The 19,688-nt window shown below is 43.7% G+C and overlaps 1 pseudogene; it reads left to right on the top strand.

Annotated features, from left to right (window-relative positions):
* The first annotated feature begins 412 nt into the window (after positions 1-412).
* LOC115163358 (RNA N6-adenosine-methyltransferase mettl16-like) overlaps positions 413-19,688 on the top strand; it is a 30,124-nt pseudogene continuing 10,848 nt past the window's right edge.

The raw sequence follows: 19,688 nt of genomic DNA on the forward strand, positions 1-19,688 counted from the left end.
CTTCATTCACCATCCCAGAATAAACACTCAACGTATATGCAAAAAAAGTCAAACGTGAGTTCTCAGCTCGTGTGTACAAGACAACTACATACGAATATATTCCCGAGCGAATATTTCAGGTATTCAAGTCACTACCAGTATAACAAGAGGTTAGCTAACGCTAGGCATCTCATTTATATAGCCATCTTGTTGGCATGGAGTTGAAATGTGCTTTAGCTAGGTGGCTAACTTGCAGTTTACTTATTAATGCCTTTAGTTAGCTAACAAGCTAGATACTATCCCCATAGTTTTACCTTTTGTATGTAGTATTTTACACACTTATGTCAGTTAGCTAACTTGTTAGCGTTCCAACCCTTTGAGTTAAAAATGTACAATTGTGTGTCATGTGTCCTTCCTCCACAGTGAAGTGAGAATGTCACTAAACAGGTCAATGGAACCGCTATAAAGACAAGCCCCCGGACATCGAACAGCATGTCCACACCAACCTGGCTGGCAAAGCTATGTGAGTACAGGGCGTATTCATTAGCTACGGAAATCGTTTACCGTTTAAGAACCAAACGTAAGCAAACAGAGCAAAACTATAAATTGTATTGGACAAATTCTGGTAGTTAGGACCCTCCCGTTTCGTTCCGGTTGCTTAAACTGAGCTAAAGAGTTGCTTCCATTTAAGAAACGTTTTGCAACAGAATCGGCGTAATGAATACGCCCTCGTACATATGCTGTAGCCCAGTTGTTCCTAACGCAGGTCCTCGAATATTCCCAACAATTCACATTTTTATTGTAGCCCCGGATAAGCACGGCATATTCAACTTGTCATCTAATCATCAGGCCCTCAATGAGTTGAATCTCAGGTATGTTTGTCCCGAGTTACAACAAAAATGTGCTGTTGGGGGCAGGGGCGAAAATCTGATATCAACTTTGGAGGGGACAATTACATGACATTTTCTCAAGAGCAATCCCTGAGGGGGACACCAAAAGTAGTGCTGTAACACATAGCCTACATTGTAATATGGTAAATGTATATTGAGGAACCAAAGAAATAAGGTGTTTGCCATACTCCTAACTACCGGTACCCAAAACTACACAACTAATCACAACAGCAATACCATTGCCTTTAACAAATCTTAGTTCAGTCACCAGTTTAAGTTGAGAGTGGGGGTATCCATGGCATTTTCCAATTATGTTCCTATTTTACAAGTCAAAAAAATTGAGAACCTTTCATAATGTTGCCAAACAAAGACTCAACAAACTTACCTGACACTCCCTGTCTCTGCCAGTCTGTCCCTGCATATCTGTCCCCAACTCTGCTGTCTGTGTGCCATCTGTTGCCTGCTCTGCCTAATGACATCATTGTGAAACATTTCCATTAGAATTTCATTTCTTTCTTATGAACATTTTATCAACTAGTCTTTGAGATATTAGGCTACTAGGGTTCTTACTATGCATTTTGGTGTATTGAAAAATACTCTGATGTTCGTCTTTTTATTTTTCTGCCATTTTTCTACCTGGCTGGCTGGCTGGCTGGCTGGCTACACACACAGTGTGTAGGTTATTTACAGTAGGAGATGGGCTTCTATCATCTTCAATCATTCTATTTGGGCTTCGATCTAAAAGGTAGCTAGCAAATGTGAAACGGATTAAAATGACAAGAGTTGACAGCTGTATGAGTTCACCATTTACACAACATATGCTGCAACCTTTTGTAATTTTAATAGTTTGTTTCATATTGGCTGGCTTCCAACAATAGCTGAATTTGCAAAGCTAGCGAGCACCAATTCAGTTTCAGTGGTGTTTGCTATAATCTTTGCTACCCGGGTTAAATAAAGGTGAAATAAAATAAATAACTAAAAGTTCCCTTGCGACAATTTAGCTTTTGCAACGAGACCATTAAATATATTTAAGACAATGGTAGAAGAGAGTGTAGTTCTGTTCAGTTTGGATTTCAGTTTATCGCTAACCTTATCACAGGGACTTTGAAGCACTAACTTACATCATCTGCATGCTGATCTTGGAATAAATTGACGATAGCAAAGATTCCATCTTTGACGACGCCACATAAATGGAATAGGTACTAGCTAGCTTAATAGTTAATATTTGCGCGCAAGCTCTGCATATTCAGCTAGTGTGTGTGGATTAACCTCACGTCAGTTACGTGCATTGAGTGCCTTTCAGACAGTAGATACGACCTCTCTGTTACCTAGCAAGCTAAGGAACTGGCAGTGGATCAAACCATTGTGAGGCAAAGGGTGGGGGGGTCGCAATCTTTTGAAACTTAAAAACGCGCTATTAAGTGTCTATAATCAGCACAATTGCTTTCATTGCGTATTATTAATATTATTTAAATTACATAGTTATGTTTCAGTGATATATTGGGGGGGACAAATCATATTTTTCCCAGGATGGGGGGGTCGTGTGTCCCCCCTGGGATTTCCGCCCCTGGTTGGGGGTACTTAAGGACCGGAGTTGGGAGCCACTGCTGTTGACTATGACTTAGTGTCATTTTGTGCCACTATTGATTTGGTGTCACACCAGTAAAACCCATGTGTGTGTGGCAGAATTCTTTTTTTTTTGTGTTGCCAACTCCCCAGCATGTTCTCTCATTACTGTAGCTTTCTCACCTGTGTATCCTCCCTATGTCACCTGCTAGCTGAACTCACAGTAGGAGGGTCGGAGAGTTGGAAGGAGAGAGGCATCAAAGACAGTTTGATTTTCCTCTTATCTTTTTTTTATGGTGTGATATGTTTTTCTCCCTTCCTCTTTCAGAGGAAATGGGGTCTCCAGATTTTTTGTATTTAGACAGGATGACGTTATTTATTTAAAAAAAAGTAATTTAACCTTTATTTAACTACATTAACGGACATCATTGCTAACAACCATGATGATTAGTGACCTGGTCATGGTGCTATAGTTTGTTACAGACGTTACCCATAGACACTAGCTTCCCATATAACTGTTGGAGAAGGGTTTAGACAAATGCCTGTGGTTGCTTGTGATGCTCATCGGCTACAGAGGAAGAAAAAGGGATCACTGAAATTATTAATGCATGCGCTACAGACAGAATCTCAGCTCTGATGGAGAGGAGTGGAAAGTTGGAAACCAGGAGGAAAAAGGGCTGGAGAGGGAATGGGAGGTGCAGAGTGGGGGGTTAGGGGCCACACAGCCTGGTGAGGGAGGGAGACAGTCTCAATTCTCCCTGACTGGAGGGCAGGGTCTGCCAGCCAGTAATTGGGACACACACAGGGATATGAAATATGCAGAGAGAGAAGAGGGCTATGGAGGGAGAGGGACAGAGCGTGAAGGATGGATGGATAGAGAGAGACGGAGGGAGGGAGAGGGACTGAGAGGCAGAGAGCTTTGGGGCTGCTTTCTATCTCCGAGTGGCTTTTCAGATCACATCTCTACTGTCAAGATTGTCTTCACTTTTCCTCACAGAACAAAGGCTTGAGAGAGGTTTTTCTCACAGAACTGACAAGGGGAAAGATTGTGTGATTGTGACTGCTGAGTCCTGTCACATCACATCATGGTGTGCTTTTGTGTAATTTACTCCCCATCTGGTTGTGGGAAAAACAAACACGATGGCTGCTTAAATCAGAGACAGTCAGTTCGTCAAATTTCTGCCCTGCTAGAGCTGCACCGGTCAAATGTAAGTGCTGTTATTGTGAAGTGGAAACGTCTAGGAGAAACAACGGCTCAGCCGCGAAGTGGTAGGCCACACAAGCTCACAGAATGGAACCGCTGAAGCGTGTAGCGTGTAAAAATAGTCTGTCTTTGGTTGCAACACTCACTACTGAGTAGAGGTCGACCGATTATGATTTTAACGCCGATACTGATTATTGGAGAACCAAAAAAAGCTGATACCAAATAATCGGCCAATTTTTATATATATATATATATATATATGTGTGTGTGTGTGTGTGTGTGTGTGTGTGTGTAATAATGACAATTACAACAATACTGAATGAACACTTATTTTAACTTAATATAATACATCAATAAAATCTATTTAGTCTCAAATAAATAATGAAACATGTTTGGTTTAAATAATGCAAAAGCACAGTGTTGGAGAAGAAAGTAAAAGTGCAATATGTGCCATGTAAAAAAGCAAACTTTTAAGTTCCTTGCTCAGATCATGAGAACATATGAAAGCTGGTGGTTCCTTTTAACATGAGTCTTCAATATTTCCAGGTAAGAAGTTTTACGTTGTAGTTATAGGACTATTTCTCTCTACCATTTGTATTTCATATACATTTGACTATTGGATGTTCTTATAGGCACTTTAGTATTGCCAGCCTAATCTCGGGAGTTGATAGGCTTGAAGTCATAAACAGCGCTGTTCTTCAAGCATTGCGAAAGCTGCTGGCAAACGGAGGAAAGTGCGTTTTGAATGAATGCTTATGAGCCTGCTGCTGCCTACCACCGCTCAGTCAGACTGCTATATCAAATCATAGACTTAATTCTAATATAATAAACACACAGAAATATGTGCCTTAGGTCATTAATATGGTCAAATCCGGAAACTATAATTTCGAAAACAAAACGTTTATTCTTTCAGTGAAATACGGAACCGTTCCGTATTTTATCGAACGGGTGGCATTCCTAAGTCTAAATATTGCTGCTACATTGCACAGCCTTCAATGTTATGTCATAATTATGGAAAATTAATTACGGTCTTTGTTAGGAGGAAATGGTCTTTACACAGTTCGCAATGAGCCAGGTGACCCAAACTGCTGCATATACCCTGACTCTGCTTGCACTGAACACAATTTCAGGCACCGCATTGATTATGCAACGCAGGACAAGCTAGTTAAACTAGTAATATCATCAACCATGTGTAGTTAACTAGTGATTATGTTAAGATTGATTGTTTATTATAAGGTAAGTTTAATGCTAGCTAGCAACTTACCATAGCTCCTTGCTGCCTGCACTCGCGTAACAGGTGGTCAGCCTGCCTCGCAGTCTCCTTGTGGATTGCAATATAATCAGTGTCCAAAAATGCCGATTACCGATTTGTTATGAAAACTCGAAATCGGCCCTAATTAATCGGCCATTCCGATTAATCGGTTTACCTCCACTACTGAGTTCCAAACTGCCTCTGGAAGCAACGTCAGCACAATAACTTACTGTTCGTTGGGATCTTCATGAAATGGGTTTCCATGGCAGAGTAGCCGCACATAAGCCTACAATCACCATGCGCAATGCTAAGCGTCGGATGGAATGGTATAAATCTCGCCGCCATTGGACTCTGGAGAAGTGGAAACGTGTTCTCTGGCATGATGAATCACCCTTCATCATCTTGCAGTCCAATGGAATAATCTGGGTTTGGTGGATGCCAGGAGAACGCTACCTGCCTGAATGCATAGTGCCAACTTTAAGGATTGGAGCAGGAATAATGGTCTTATGGAATTATGGTTTGGGCTAGGCCCCTTAGTTCCAGTGAAGGGAAATATTAATGCTTCAGCATAGTTACATTCCAGACGATTCTGTGCTTCAAACTTTGTGGCAACAGTTTGGGGTAGGCCTTCTCCTGTTTCAGCATGACAATGCCCCCGTGCACAAAGCTAGGTCCATACATAAATGGTTTGTCGAGATCAGTGTGGGAGAACTTGACTGGCCTGCACAGAGCCCTGACCTCAACCCCATCAAACACCTTTGGGATGAATTGGACCGCTGACTGCAAGCCAGGCCTAATCGGTCAACATTAGTGCCCGAGCACACTAATGCTCTTGTGAGTGAATGGAAACAAGTCCCCGAAGCAAAGTTCCAACATCTAGTGGAAAGCCTTCTCAGAAGAGTGGAGGCTGTTAGAGCAGCAAAGGAGGGACCAACTCCATCTTAATACCCATGATTTTGGAATGTGATGTTCGACAAGCAGGCGTCCACTTACTTTTGGTCATCTAATGTATTTGCATGCATTGGCCAGATGTGTGTAGGGTGCGCGATGCGACAGACATTTTGTAGGTGGGGGGAGAGAGCGAAAGAGGGTGGAGGAGGCTTGGCTTGACGCACTGGAAATCTTGCTGTTATGGTATGCATACATCTGATTTAGGCCCACTGAATAATACCTACGGAGGGGTGGCTAAAATGAAGGAACTTTGAATGTCTTTGAACTTCAGAGTTGGCTTAACATTGGACCAGCAAGCTAGCTAAAAAGCTTGTGTGTGCAGAGCAGCACCAGAATTTAAAATAAAAACACGTCATATGTTTTTGAAGTTAACAAATTCAATGTGAAACGTGATAACTATAGTATCAGTAACTTCTCTAATAAAAAAAACCTCTCCCTAATTTCTGAATCACGCTTGTAATGTCAGTAGCTAGGCTACTAGTCTATAGCTGTGTTCGAATACCCATACTAACATACTGTATACTACATACAGTACCCGTCAAAAGGTTGGACACCTACTCATTCAAGAGTTTTTCTTTAATTTTGCTATTTTCTACGTTGTAGAATAATAGTGAAGACAAAACTATGAAATATCACATGGAATCATGTAGTAACCAAAAAAGTGTTAAACAAATCAATATATTTTAGATTCTTCAAAGTAGCCACCCTTTTCCTTGATGACAGCTTTGCATACTCTTGGCATTCTCTCAACCAGCTCCACCTAGATTGCTTTTCCAACAGTCTTGAAGGAGTTCCCACATATGCTGAGCACTTGTTGGCTGCTTTTCCTTCACTCTGCAGTCCAACTCATCCCAAACCATCTCAATTGAGTTGAGGTCGGGTGATTGTGGAGGTCATCTGATGCAGCACTCCATCACCCTTCTTCTTGGTCAAATAGCTCTTACACAGCCTGGAGGTGTGGTGGGTCATTGTCCTGTTGAAAACAAAAGATAGTTCCACAAAACGCAAACCAGATGGGATGGTGTATCACTGAAGAATACTGTAGTAGTCATGCTGGTTAAGTGTGCCTTGAATTCTAAATAAATCACCAACAGTGTCACCAGCAAAGCACCATCACACCACCTCTTCCATACTTCACAGTGGGAACGACACATGCGGAGATCAACAGTTCACCCATTCTGCGTCTCACAAAGACATGGCGGTTGGAATCAAAAATCTCAAATTTGGACTCATCAGACCAAAGGACAGATTTCTGCCTGGGTAATGTCCATTGCTCGTGTTTCTTGGCCCAAGCAAGTCTCTTATTATTATTATTATTATTATTATTGGTTTCTTTGCAGCAATTCGGCCATGAAGGCCTGATTCATGCACTCTCCTCTGAACAGTTGTCTGTTACTTGAACTCTAAAGCATTTATTTGGGCTACAATTTCTGAGGCTGGTAACTCCCTAATGAACTTATCCTCTGCCACAGAGGTAACTGGGTCTTCCTAACTCTAAACGAAAGGTATCCTTTCAGTTCAGCGTATTAGCGCCTCACCTGTATACCGGAAGTTGATGCTGTTGCTATGCAACCTCTTGCTAGCTTGTTGGCATAACAAATGACTAGCTAGACATTTTAAGATTTCGGGTGTGTTTTGTATATTCAATCTGGAGTGCATTCTGGGCGTTCGTAAATCTAAAGTGTTGTCAGATTGTTCTGTTGGTAAATTCAGAGCGTTTCGTTCTTGGAGCGTTCAGAACACTGATGCTCTGGTGGAGGAGTAGGGTTGATCCGAGCGTTCTGACCTCACAATGGCTGTCAAGCACCCAAGCGAACGTTGGCTATCTTGCAGCTACTAACATACACAAATGAGAGAACACCTCACTTTGACCATTTTACTCGCGTTAGCAGAGTTGGTCAGGCTGTTTTCATGTTATCCAGAGCATTGGTGACTGTAACTGTGCTGCTGCCCAAAAATTATTTATGCTTATTTTTGCCGACTTTTACTGACACCGGCCATATTCAACGGGTGTTGAGCGTTCGTAAATTCATCAGTGACTCTGCTCTCTGGCATACTCACATTAGAGTGCTCTGAAATCAGAGTAGAAAGCCAGAATTAACAATGTCCATTGAGAACGCACAACGACTACACCACTTAGCTAAGAATGACGTGAATAATCAAATCCATAAACGTTGGGTAGTTAATATACTGCATGGTAAGTTGGATTTATTAGTATCCAACTAACATACCGGTACATACTGCTGTAATGCTATGCGGTTCGTAAGGATGGTGTAGATAACAAATTGTCAGCCAACATAAGGTGTAACGTAACTTATTTAAAAAGTCATTACTTTATTACATTGCTCAACATTTTCGTAATATTTGTCATAATTAGTTAAAGCAATGAATTTGTATCCCCTCTCGTTGTACTTCGGCTGAATATTTTCCGCCATTTTCTTCAAATCTGAAAACGTTGTGGCATTTTCTGAACAGCATGTACCTAGTGTCCACTGTTGTATTCTTCGCATTTTGACGAATTTAGTACGGCATCCGGGAACTTTTAGCATACTAACTATATCCATACTATGACTAATAAGTATACTACATACTCAATTTATATCACAAATAGTAGGGTTAGGGCGGTTAGTATGAGTATTCGAACACAGCTTATGCTTCTGCTGGTGAGGGGCAGGTTGTCTAAGCGCGCGCACACACTGGCAAAAGATTTTCAGCTGGCAGGCAGACACTCAAATAGGTTTCTGAGTGACAGAGTAATGGCTTTGCATAGGCACTTTGTTGGACTGGAGAAAAACTCCTTTAAAGGAACGTTTAACCAGATCCCATGCTTTTAAATTAAATTAAGTTATGTTCTGGGACAGTATAGATCACCTTCGTTCCCAGTTCAGATTCTGTTCCTCAAAAAATCAAAACATGGTGACTAATTTTAATTTGGAATAGAGATGTGGGGTTCTATGAGAAATCAATTTCAAACATTTCATTTACAAGGCGAAATGAAGTCTTGCATTAAGAAGCGTAGAGGCTAGATTGAAAGCCCTCAGCAGTCCTGGTCGACCAGTATTGCCTCCGCCTGTGTCTGCAGGAGAGGTTATTATGGCTGGGTAGGCAGCCAGGTGCAGTAGAGAGAAAGACCAGACATACAGACAGGCAGGAGAAGAAAGGGAGGCTTTTGGGATGATTTTGTTTTTGATGTCAACTCAACTGCGCAGTCATCACTACACCTGGTGCTGGGCTGGAGCTGACGGCGCGTAATAGAGCACATCTCTCTTGCTCTTATTCTCTGCCTTGTGTACTTTCTATACCTCCATCTTGTCTCTGTCCTTTCCTTCTTCTCTGCATCCTCTTTCTGTCTTGCTAACTCTCTTCCTCTTCCCTCATTCCCCCTCTCTCTCTCTCTCCCTCTGACTGTGGTCTCTGTTTGATGATAGAGTGTGAAGGGTGTCCTGAGTTGCTAGCTTCTTTGATTCCTGCTAATGACGGACTGAAGTCCCAAACCTCCCCAGCCGTGGTCTAGCCTGTCCAGCACCACTCCAATTAGTAGAGGATACCCCCCCCCCCGTGTGTGTGTGTGTGTGTGTACACCCCTCTCATTCGTACTCCAGGAAATTATTATCCAGCCTCGTCTTTGTGGTGAAATTGCCAACGGTCTGTTCAGTGTGAAAACGACATTGTGTAAATGCAGATGATTGCAGACACATATGCCGATGTCACCACCAGGTGCAAGCATCTACTGTGTGAGTGAAAACATATTGGCGTGGGCTGTGGGTATTTTCATTGTGAATGTGCAGAGCGTGTGAGCTAGTTAGTTTATCAGCAGTCTGGCGTGGCTGTTTTAGTGAATATCTGGGTGAGCAGTGAGGCAGAGGAGAGCTGTTTAAATGTGCTTGATGTCCATCTGCAGCAGCCAGGTGTTGATTACAGAAGAGCGAATCATTACTATACAGTACATGACTCACTGACAGAAGGACAGACGGATAGAGAGATGACTCGCTGACAGAACTAAAGACACTGACAGACAGAAAGAGCTTCATTACCATACGTGACTCGCTGATGGACAGAACGACAAACTGAGAGGGAGACGACAAACAACCTCTTTCTCTAGAGTTTGCTCACTACCAGACCCGCATGGGTTGAAATATTAATTGTTTTCTTTCAAATATTTCAGCAGCGCCTTATTGAGCTGGCCTGGTGCAATGGAACAAATGTAATAGTCCTAAAAGTGCAAGATCCTTCAACTGAAAACAGACCTACCAGTGAGACAAGTGTTCATCCTGAACAGGGATGGGGTGGGAGATGATTGAAGGAAGTTGGAAGGGGGATGTGGGGAGGGTGGGAGTGAGAACTTTGGAGAGAGGGATGAGAGAGAAATAGCCTTTAGAATTGAAAGTAGATATATTTTGGGGGTTCCCGTCAAGGAGAGGGAGGGAGAGCAATAGAAGAGAAATGGACAGTAAAAAGACCAAGACCACAGAGCAAAATTTGTATGAATGGAGTGAAAAGTAAAGGGGAGATGAGAGAGGGGTGAAGATGAGAACAGAGGAGATGGATAGATGGGACTCAGATGGCAGAGAGAGATGGGATTAGGAATCATGAACCAGAAAGATGACCCAGCCCAGGCGTTCCATCATGGCTGTCTCTGGCTGGCTGACGACCCTTGATGCCACGGCAGTAGGGGGCGGAGGGGGCATTAAAAATTCAACACTCTCTGGGTGACATTATATTTGGCTGTCATTCTTTTTTTGGGGGGTGGGGGCAGATATTACCAGCAGAGAAATCATCCATGGTGTGTGGAGGAGTTTTTCCCTTCCTTTAATAAATGGAGTAATTTAACTTTCCATCTCACAGTGGGTTCCTTCCTGGTGCTCTGCTTGCATTATTAACACAGTGGAAGGCAGGAGGAGGAGGAGGTGAAAGGAGAAATATGCATGGATCAGTCTGAAAACGAGCCCCTAGCTAGACCAAATACAGTACCTTCAGAAAGTATTCACACCCCTTTACTTTCTCCATATTTTGTTGTTAGTCAGAATTTAAAATGAAGGTTGTATCACTAATCTATACACACTACCCCATAATGTCAAAGTGGAATTTTGTTAGTACATTTCTAAGCTGAAATGTCTTGTCAATAAGTATTCAACCCCTTTTGTTATGGCAAGCCTAAATATGTTGAGTAAAAATGTGCTTAACCAATCGCATAATAAGTTGTGTGGACTCATTCTGTGTTTTAATAATAGTGGTTACATGGTTTTTGAATGAATTCCCCCATCTCTGTACCCCACACAGAATTATCTATATAGATCCCTCAATCGAGTAGTGAATTTCATGCACAGATTCAACCACAAAGACCAGGGACGTATTTCAATGCCTCGCAAAGAAGGGTACTGATTGGTAGATGTGTTAAAATAAAAAAGCAGACTCTTAATATCCCTTTGAGCATGGTGAAGTTATCAATTAGATTGTGGATGGCGTATCAATACACCCAGTCGTTAAAAATATTCAGGAGTCCTTCCTACTGTAACTCAGTTGCCGGAGAGGAAGGAAACTGCTCAGGGATTTTACCATGAGGCCAATACTGACAGTGTAATGGTTGTGATTACTGAGGATGGATAACAACATTGTTAATGTACTAACATAAATGACAGAGTGAAATGATGGCAGCCTCTATAGAATAAAAATATTCCGAAACATGTATCCCGAAAAAAATGTGGCAGACAAATTAACTTTTTGTCCTGAATACAACGTGTTTGGGGCTAATCCAACTCAACACATCACTGAGTACCACTCTTCATATTTTTAAGGAAGCTGATGGCTGCGTCATGTTATGGGTATTGTCATTGGCAAGGATTAGGGATTTGTTTTGTTGATAAAAATAAACAGAATACAGCTATAAGAACAGGGAAATCTTGTTCAATCTGCTTTCCAACAGACACTGGGAGACAAATTCACCTTTCAGCAGGACAATAACCTAAAGCGCAAGGCCCAATCTACATTGGAGTTGCTTACCAAGACGACATTGAATGTTCCAGAGTGGCCTACTTACAGTTTTGACTTAAATTGGCTTAAATCTATGGCAACAGTTGAAAATGGCAGTCTAGCAATGATCAACAATCAACTTGACAGAGCTAGAATATTTTTTTAAAGAATAATGGGCAAAAATGTTCAATCCAGGTGTGCAAAGCTCATAGAGACTTACCCCGAAAGACTCACAGCTGTAATTGCTGCCAAAGCTGCTTCTACAAAGTATTGACTCAGGTGTGTGAATACTTATTTAAATTTGATATTTCTCTGTTTCATTTTCAATAAATGTGCTAACATTTCTAAAAACATGTTTTCACTTTGTTATTATGGGGTATTGTGTGTAGATGGGTGGAAAATTTATATATTTAATCAATTTTGAATTCAGGCTGCAACATAACAAAATGTGGAATAAATCAAGGGGTATGAATACTTTCTGAAGGCACTGTACTTCTCCTGTGTATGCTAACCTTGCAGATTTGAAGGAACTGGATAGGTAGCTTATATGGTGGAAGTGCACAAAATCACCTCAACCTCCATGATTGGTCGACTGGGTTACTGATTACAGCCAACTGATTACCAGGACCTCTCTGATTGGTTCGCTCGTTAACCGATGATACCCACTGATCCGCATGGACTTGGATTGGTACTGAGTGCTTACTGAAGATAAACGTGGCTTCTTTGAATGGCTTCAACTTCCCCTTGGAATGTTTTTTTTTTCGTTATACCTAATGAGCTCTTCTACATACTTAAAGTGCCTTCATTTAAAGTGGAGCTCCTTGTCTTGGCTACACCTCTGAATGAGGAACAGTCAACACAGTTTGTGTTCAGTGCACAACCTGAAGTGGGAAGAGGAGCTGCTAATCTGTAAAAGAATTATACTGTGCATTCAGAATAAAAATGGGTTTGCCCTGAAGGTCACCTCTCCATCTCTCTCTGTGCTGATGAAGGACTATGCTAGTGGAGGGTGGAGGCGTGGGGCTTACTTGCTGCTGGCTTCTTCAGCTGCGGCAGTTGGTTCCCTAGGTAGATATGGGTTTGTTCATCTCACTGCCCTAGGACTGTTCTAGTGCTCATCAGTTTCACTTCCCTCATCTTTTTCTTCGACTCCCTCTGCTGTTATTTTGCTCTCTCTCACACTTTCTATCTCACACACACACACACACACACACACACACACCATCCCCCCTTCTAATTGATGTACTCTCTCTTTCTCTTTGTTACTGTCATCTGTTTCTCACAATCTGTATTTCCTAATACAGAGAGAAATTGCTGAGTATGCCTCTCTGTCCAGGCAGTTTGGAGTCCGTAGGGAGACCAGAACTCCCTGTCCACTCATCCACCACAACCTTCCGAACCACAGATTTCAACCTACCTCCCTCACACAACCTTTCTCTGTTTTCATTACAAAAGTTCCCTTAGGCTTCTTGCCTCCCTTATCATTCGCCATCCACCTCACTCATCTTATTCCTGTAACACCTGCACACCTAACAAGATGAATTCTCTCATAAACATGTTTTACCGGGTTTGTCCCATGTCCCACACCGTCCATCGTCACCACCGTCTGGAGCACAAACGTCCACCCTACAATGTGTGTCTCGATCTCGTGCACGCTCACGCTTCTTCCGGTATCAGCCATATTGCTCCAGCGTGGCTGGTTTTACGTGCACTGACTGCCTGTGTGTGCCGGTGGGCCCGGGTGGTTGCCATGGAGACCTGGCGTTGCAGTGCTCTGCAGTACATTCGTGCACACACTCGTCACGGTCTAAAAATAGAGGGCTGGGCAGGCAGACTCTGAACGGCCTCGTTCTCTGCATGTTGATCATTAGACTCTGAGAAGAGCGAAACTGTGAGACCTGAAGACACTGAGCTAGTGGATAGGCTTTAGCTCAGCGGGCTAACACCATCTTCAGGGACACGGGTTCGATCCCTGGTCTGTCACATATGTACTATATAACTCAGGCTATGTGCCTATGGGGGAAACTAACTCGTCCTCGCCCTGCAGTCCTGCTCATCATCAGTGATAGTCTCTCTCTCCTCTCCTCTCCGCTGTAGCTGTGGTGGATACACTCTCCTTCTTGTCCCCCAAACCCAGCAAGGAGGTGCCAGACGATCCTATCACCAGGAGGTGTCTAATTGCTGTCTGTGGAGGTGTGAATGCAGACAGACTGGTTAATTACACATCTGTCCCTTCTCTTTGTCTCTCAAACCCAAAACATGCTTTCCAGGCAGTGTCTCTGTCTGTGTGTGTTTCCCAAACCCAAAACGTGCTTTCCAGTCAGTGAAAATCATAGAAATGTAGAGAGGGAGGTGTGGGGGTCTGTTTGGTGGGGGTCTGGTTAATGCTGGAAAATATTATTTCTGTATCATTAGCGAGGAAGTGTAAATTGATAAGCTTCTTATTTAATTTGTCATCGGGTTTCATTGTGATGGTTGACGTGCGATGAGCAGTAATGAGGGAGAATGGGCGATATGGAGCACTGGGCTATGGGCGATATGGAGCACTGGGCTATGGAGCACTGGGCTATGGGCAATATGGGGCTATGGGCGATATGGAGCACTGGGCTGTGGGCGATATGGAGCACTGGGCTATGGGCAATATGGGGCTATGGGCAATATGGGTCTATGGGCGATATGGAGCACTGGGCTATGGGCGATATGGAGCACTGGGCTATGGAGCACTGGGCTATGGGCAATATGGGGCTATGGGCGATATGGAGCACTGGGCTATGGGCAATATGGGGCTATGGGCGATATGGAGCACTGGGCTATGGGCGATATGGAGCACTGGGCTATGGGCGATATGGAGCACTGGGCTATGGGCGATATGGAGCACTGGGCTATGGGTGATATGGAAGAAGGGGTGAATGCAGTCTAGTGCTGCCTGGAAGATTGGTAGTTTATGTGACATGGTGTCAGTGGAAGCCTGTAAGGGTGGTCTTTAGGAGAAGCAGCAGTGGCAGGGTAGTCACTGCTGGGGTAAAATTGATTTGCCATTTTTATTTAGGGCTTTTGGTTAGTGGCTCTTTGTGAGTTTCCAAGAAATGTGTTAAGGTCTGGGTTTATGGTGTAGTTGCTTGTAGTTTTGGTTTATAGGTGTAGTTATGGTGTAGTTACTTGTAGTCTTGGTTTATAGGGGTAGTTAGGGTGTAGTTACTTGTAGTTTTGGTTTATAGGGGTAGTTAGGGTGTAGTTACTTGTAGTTTTGGTTTATAGGGGTAGTTATGGTGTAGTTACTTGTAGTTTTGGTTTATAGGGGTAGTTATGGTGTAGTTTTGGTTTATAGGTGTAGTTAGGGTGTAGTTACTTGTAGTTTTGGTTTATAGGGGTAGTTTTGGTTTATAGGGGTAGTTATGGTGCAGTTACTTGTAGTTTTGGTTTATAGGGGTAGTTATGGTGTAGCTACTTGTAGTTTTGGTTTATAGGGGTAGTTACTTGTAGTTTTGGTTTATTGGAATAGATACTTTAGCATTTTAACTGCCCTCCCACCCTTTCCTGCAGGCTGAACTTCAAGGAGCCAGAGGCGGTGCGAGCCCTGACCTGTACCCTGCTGAAGGAAGACTTTGGACTGACCACAGACATTCCTCTGGAACGTCTCATCCCCACCGTGTCTCTCCGTCTTAACTACATCCACTGGGTGGAGGACCTGATCGGAGGCCAAGGGGAACCACGCAGGGGCATCGACATCGGTAGAGTTATGACCTCCAATAACCACTACTAAATATGGCCCCTCTTCCTATCCTGTTCTCTCTCTCCCTTGAAATGAACCCAAATGAACCATCTATCTTGGTTCAACCATAATTGCTAGGATGCATAATTACCACCACTCCAATCCTATGTCCTGTTTCTGTAGAGGAATAGATGGCTTTTATATGGCCTGTCCCTTTAAGCCCTCCACTGGTTCTTAGTTGTTACATCAGACAGTTGATTTCTCACCTGTCTATATAAAGAAAGTGCACAAATATCCTCAATGCTGAATGGGATGAATAAACTCATTAATTCCCATACAAACATACATCAGTAATGGAGAGTGATAAAGGTATTTAATGTGTGATCGTGTTTGTTTGCTCAGGGTATATTCCTCCAGCAGTAATCTTTCTGGGTTTGACTCATCGTGTGTGCGTTCCAAATGGCACACTATTCCCTACATAGTGCGCTACTTTTGACCAAAGCCCAATGGGTCCTGGTCAAAAGTAGTGTGCTGTATAGTGATTGGGGTGCCATTTGGGACATAGCCTATGACGATGCACTTTTCAGGCTGGCAGAGAAGTGCTGCCTGGCACAGGTCTAGCCCAAGACACATATTTGAAGTCTTAGAGTAGTGCTGATATAAGTTTTGCCTTTGAGATCATAATAAGATTGATCCTAGATCTGTATTCCTACTCTGAGACATGTTTTTAATACAGGCTGACTCTAACTAGTCCCAGAGCAGCTGGCTGCCAGTGGGCATTACAGACTGGCAGGGAGACTGGCAAAGAGGGGCTGCATGATTGTTGGCACGCCCACCTTCAGATCCCTCATCTATTTCCTGTTGATCACTGGCCAAATCCCCATCCACATGTCATGGCTGGTTTCCTGCTCTATCAGAGACTGTGATGTGTGTCAGTTAGCTCATTAGAGAGAGAAACAGGTCAGTGATTGGTGACCCTGGTCCGTTCTGTAAGCTGATTGGAGATGTCACTCTCCTGATGGATATCCACAGGGAATTACTCTCCCAAGCCTTGACCTGCCGGGTGCCATCTCACCCATCTCTACTGCCCCAGGGGACCTCACTGTGGTCTCTGTTAGGCCTGGATGATCTGATCATGGCTGTCTGGCTCACCTCTTATTATTCTGTTATGGACAATAAGAGACAGCGGTAGTGGCATTAAATAGACTGCCACAAACACTCAGACACACACCCTGTTCCTCACGTAGTGTGTTATATCCACAGGTACTGGAGCGTCCTGTATCTACCCCCTGCTGGGAGCTTCTATGAACGGCTGGCATTACCTGGCTACTGAGGTAGATGACATTTGCCTTGATTACGCCACCAGGAACGTGGAGCAGAACAACCTCTCTGACCTTATCAAAGGTGAACTGTTTCATTACGTAGTGCTATGAGAGGCTATAACTGATTATAGCTTATAGACACCAGGAGTATAGAGCAGAACAACCTCTATGACCTCATCAAAGGTCAGTGGCAAGTTGGCCATTGGTAGCCGCATTGTAATGTTTTACTGAAAGGAAGATGGCTTGAAACCTTGTTGATAACGTGTCCTTGCCCTGTCTCATGTCCAAGTGGTGAAAGTTCCCCAGAAGACCCTATTAATGGACGCTTTAGAAGAGGAGTCAGCCATTGTCTATGACTTCTGCATGTGTAACCCTCCCTCCTTCGCCAACCAACTAGAGGCTAAGGTAGGCCTCTTTTAGATGGAAAGTGTTTTGAGTATCTGGAATAACTGCTTTATTAATCTCCTTTTCACAGATCATTTTTTCTCATTTTTCTTCCTTTTCCTGTCACGTTTCCTCTTTCTCTTACCCTTTATTTCTCTCCCCATGCCCCTCTTTTTTCCCCTCCCTTCTTCCTCCCCTCCTCATCCCCTCCCTTTCCGTCCTCCTCTCCCCAGGGGTAAATTCCAGGAACTCTCGTCGTCCTCCCCCCAGCTCAGTGAACACAGGTGGGGTGACAGAGATCATGGGCGGAGAGCTGGAGTTTGTCAAGAGGATCATCCATGACAGCCTGCAACTCAAGACACGCCTGCGGTGAGAGAGAGTGACACACGCACGCGCATATTGCGTTCCACACACAAACACCCCATTTTGGTCCTAATCAGTACACTGAGCCTTCACAGAAGGAAGTGGGGTAGCGTTCAAGATCGTTTCAGATTGGTTTCAGATTGCTCATGCTTTATATCTGCTCCACTTTCCTAAACCCCAAATATAATATAGAAAAAGCTGATGGTTATGTGTTGGTGTTGTTGGGTGCTTGTTCATTACATTCTGTTACAAATGCACCTTTTTAATTTTGGATGAGAGGAAAGGTAAGAGATTGAAGAATGAGAGGACTACTGATGGAGGAGAGCAGGACAGATGGGGTGCAGGGATGGAGCTGTCACCCAGAGTTTGTTTAATGAATTGGCACCAGGAGTAAACAGTCACCCACCCCCTGGCAGTATCCGCACGCCCACAGGGAACAGCTGTGTGTGGGGCGTGCAGATCTCCTCCACACACCACCACCACTACCATTACAAGGCCTGTCAGTGGTGCAGTGGAGTGAGACATGGATGCAGTGGGAGAGATACGCACTATTAGAGTTAATCAGACCGCACACATGCGTGGTGACTGGGAGACAAGCGGCTGACATGAAAGGTGTGTGTGTCACTACCATATTTTTGTGTGGAAAGATGATTGTCAACCACGAGTGTGTGTGCGCGTCGGTGTGCACATATGTTTCAGTGGAAAGAAGAGTGGCCCTCACAAGGGGAAAAGTGTCTGTCTCCCTCTGTCTGTTTGCCTGGCTGTGCATGTGTCTGTGTGTTCACACTTGGTGGTGCGCTTGGCTTGTGTAAAGACCATAGATGAGTGTCTGCCACAGGGGAAGGCGTGCCCGCCCTAGTCTCCCTCTCTTCACACTTTTGTTCTTTCCTGTCCTCCCTCTCCTGCCGTGTGTGTAGTGTGTTTGGGGCCAGGGCCAAGGCAGCAGTAGCAGGCTGTCACTCCACACACTGCATGCTGGGACAGCAGAGCTACTGCCAGGTGTCCACGGAAACCAAGCCAGCCCCTCTGATTGGTCCTCTGAGACCCACCATCCCCTCTCCAACCCCCCCTCCCCTTCAACAACACTGAGCTGTAATTACTCTCACCAGACTATCACACACACACACACACACACACACACACACACACACACACACACACATACACACACACACACACAGTCAAGCACACCCCAACCACCAGCCTTATCAAAGTGATGCCCTCTGCTAATTATTGTATTTTATTGATATGATAATCACTCTTGGAGGGGTTTGCTTGAAAAGAAATATACGACTTTGCCAAGAATCTGAATGCTTTTGTCGACCCCCATGAGAGATTTTAGTTTTTTGGGGAGGGAAGGTCTTTCTGGAGGAAGGAAGTGAGGAAGCTGTTGTGTGTGTTAACATGAATGTTCAGCCCCTCCTCGCTGCATGACAAAGTGGGGAACATCTGGGGATATTAGAGGTCCTCAATATTTCATAGTGCCACTTGAGGCGAGGCTTTTGCCCCCCAACCCTACCCAAAATCCTCTCACCCCCAACACTCCCACCCTTACCTCCATTCTGCGGGCGCTTCTCTGAGTGGGCTCTTCCCCAATCTTTCAAGGCTTTTAGTGAATGCCATCAAGCTCATCCGTTTTTTTTTGTTAGTTGATATTTGTCTAGCCAGATTGGTTTTTGTGTTGTGTTGCCCTCAAACACAGTGTACACTTTTCAGAGTGGGCTTGTTCCCATTCCCAAACCTTTCAGTGCTTTCAATTAATGCCATTTAGGCCACCAAATTCTTATTTAATTTAATTAAACCTTTATTCAAAACCTTGTTGAAATCTGGTTGGCTGTAGTAGTCCGTGCTGTGTAAAGGTACTGGGTGTCCTCTCCCCTTTTAACCCTTTAAACTTGTGAGATTGGCCTATATGGATAGGGCTACGTTGAAATATTTTTTACAGAAATATGAAAAGAATATGCATAACTATGGTAGCAATTGATTAGGAGCAGTTTGGAGATAATGTGTTAATTAATACACAACAGTTCACCTGACAAGACTGAATCACAACATTACACTGTTGATTTTGTGTGCATTTTACAATTACTGTACT

This window comes from Salmo trutta, chromosome 26 (genome assembly GCF_901001165.1).
Source record: "Salmo trutta chromosome 26, fSalTru1.1, whole genome shotgun sequence".
Classification (NCBI taxonomy): domain Eukaryota; kingdom Metazoa; phylum Chordata; class Actinopteri; order Salmoniformes; family Salmonidae; genus Salmo; species Salmo trutta.